Here is a 2,845-nt window from a genome sequence, read left to right as displayed (position 1 = left end):
GTGGGCACCCGTAATCCCAGCTACTCGGGAGGCTGAGGCAGGAGAATGGCGTGAACCCAGGAGGTGGAGCTTGCAGTGAGCCGAGATCACGCCACTGCGCTCCAGCCTGGGCGACAGAACAAGACTCCATCTCAAAAAAAAAAAAATTATCAAAGGCACCAAACTGGTAACAAGTTATTTCCAATACAACAGAATAAGTACAAAGAGTATACAAAAATTATATCCATATACAAAAATTAGCCAGGTGTGGTGGTGCATGCCTGTAGTCCCAGCTACTCCAGAGACAGGAGAATTGCTTGACCTGGGAGGTGGAGGTTGCGGTGAGCCAAGATCGCACCACTGCACTCCAGCCTGGGTGACAGAGCAAGGCTCTTTCTCAAAAAAAAAAAAAAAAAAAAAAAAATTAGCTGGGGCAAGGTGTGGCAGGTACTACAGGGAAGGCAGAGGCACAAGAATCGCTTGAACCCGGGAGGCAGAGGTTGCCGTGAGCAGAGATCACGCCACTGTACTCCAGTCTGGAAGAGTGAGACTCCGTCTCAAAATAAATAAATAAATAAATAAATACAAGAAAGAAAAAAATAAAACATAAGAACCAAGGAGAAAAACTCAGCAGATTGCCTAAATCACCAGCGTCTAATTTTGTTTTCCTATTCTCTACTTCCCACCTTTTCCCCCAGTGTTCTCCTCTTCCTCTTCTCCTTCTTCTTCTTCTTGCTCTTCCTTTTCTTCTTCTTCCTCTTCCTTTTTTTTTTTTCGTTTTTGAGATGGAGTCTTGCTCTTGTTGCCCAGGCTGGAGTGCAATGGCACGATCTAGGCTCACTGCCTCTGCCTCCCAGGTTCAAGGGATTCTCCTGCCTCAGCCTCTCAAGTAGTTGGGATTACAAGTGCCCACCACCACACCTGGCTAATTTTTGTATTTTTAGTAGAGATGGGGTTTCACCATGTTGGCCAGGCTGGGCTTGAACTCCTGACCTCATGATCTGCCTGCCTCGGCCTCCCAAAGTGCTGGGATTACAGGCGTGAGCCACTGCTCCCAATCTTCCTTTTTTTTTTTTTTTTTTTTTGAGACAGGATGTTGCTCTGTTGCCCAGGCTGGAGTGCAATGGCATGATCTCGGCTCACTACAAACTCCGCCTCCTGGGTTTAAGCAATTCTCCTGCCTCAGCCTCCCAAGTAGCTGGGATTACAGGTGCCCCTCACCATGCCTGGCTAAATTTTTGTATATTTAGTAGAGACAGGGTTTTGCCACTTTGGCCAGACTGGTCTTGAACTCCTGACCTCAGGTGATCAACTCCCCTCGGCCTCCCAAATTGCTGGGATTACAGGCGTGAGCCACTGCGCCCGGCCTGGTACAATTTTTTTTAAGCATATAAGGGTGCCACCATATTTGTGTAGCCAAGGCCAGGAGTGTGACTGCTTTGGAATTCTGACTGGGGCACGTGTGGTATAATCCCAGCACTTTGGAAGGTTGGGGTGGGATAATCACTTGAGGCCAGGAGTTTGAGGCTGCAGTGAGCTATGAACATGTCACTGCACTCCAGCCTCAGCAGCAGAGTGAGATTCTGTCTCAAAAAGAAACACAAAACAAAAACCAAAAACCTGACCTTTGTTCTGAGAGCCTGCTTCTTTCAGTGTTTCTATCACACCTCTTTTTTTTTTTTTTTTTTTTGAGACAGGGTCTCACTTTGTCGCCCAGACTGGAGTGCTGTGGTGCTTCCACAGTTCACCATAGCCTGGACCTCCTCAGTTCAAGCGATCCTTCCATCTCAGCCCCACAAATAGCTGGGACCACAGGTACAAGTCACCATGCCTGACTAATTTTTGTGTTTTGTGTAAAGATGAGGTTTTGCCATGTTGCCCAGGCCGGTCTTCAACTCCTGAGCTCAAGCAATCCACCCTCCTTGGCTTCCTAAAGTGCTGGGATTACAGGCATGAGCCACTGCACTCAGCCTCTTCTATCACACTTAATGGGGAATTAGAGGTTCACATTCCAGGCCTGGCCTGTCACCTGTACACAGCCCTCTGTTCCTACCATAGCAGATAGAAGATTCTTCCCACCACATCCAGTGAATCATACTGGGAACTTCTTCAGGGTTCTGACGCCACATAGCAGTTTCTGTAGCCAAGGCCTGGTAACCAATAGATGCTCCATAAATGGTGAATAGAAACATACATGGGCTGGCCGCGGTGGTTTATGCCTGTAATCACAGCACTTTGAGAGATTGAGGCGGGTGGATCACCTGAGGTCAGGAGTTTGAGACCAGCCTGGCCAACATGGCAAAACCCCGTCTCTTCTAAAAATACAAAAAAATTATCTGGGCATGGTGGTGGGCAGCCATAATCCCAGCTACTCAGGATGCTGAGGCAAGAGAATCACTTGAACCCGGGAGGCGGATGTTGCAGTGAGCCGAGATCCCGCCACTGCACTCTAGCCTGGGCAACTCTGTCTCAAAAAAAAAAGAGAGAGAGAGAGAAACATACATGAACAAGCCAGGCATGGTGGCTCACACCTATAATCCCGGAACTTTGGGAGGCTGAGGCCAGTGACCCACTTGAGGCCAGGAGTTTGAGACCAGCCTGGCTAACATGGCAAAGTCCTGTCTCTACTAAAAATACAAAAAAGAAAAAAAAAAGTAAAAAGAGGGTCTGGGTGCGGTGGCTCACGCCTGTAATGCCAGCAGCTTGGGAGGCCAAGCTGGGCAGATCACCTGAGGTCAGGAGTTCGAGACCAGCGTGGCCAACATGGTAAAACCTCATCTTTATTAAAAATACAAAAAAAACTAATTGAGCAAGGTGGCGGGCACCTGTGATCCCAGCTATGAGGTAGGCTGAGGCAGAAGAATTG

Source organism: Hylobates moloch, unplaced genomic scaffold, assembly GCF_009828535.3.
Source record: "Hylobates moloch isolate HMO894 unplaced genomic scaffold, HMol_V3 SCAFFOLD_8, whole genome shotgun sequence".
NCBI lineage: Eukaryota > Metazoa > Chordata > Mammalia > Primates > Hylobatidae > Hylobates > Hylobates moloch.
The sequence above is the reverse complement of the archived record's forward strand: the minus strand, read 5'-3'. Positions refer to the sequence as shown.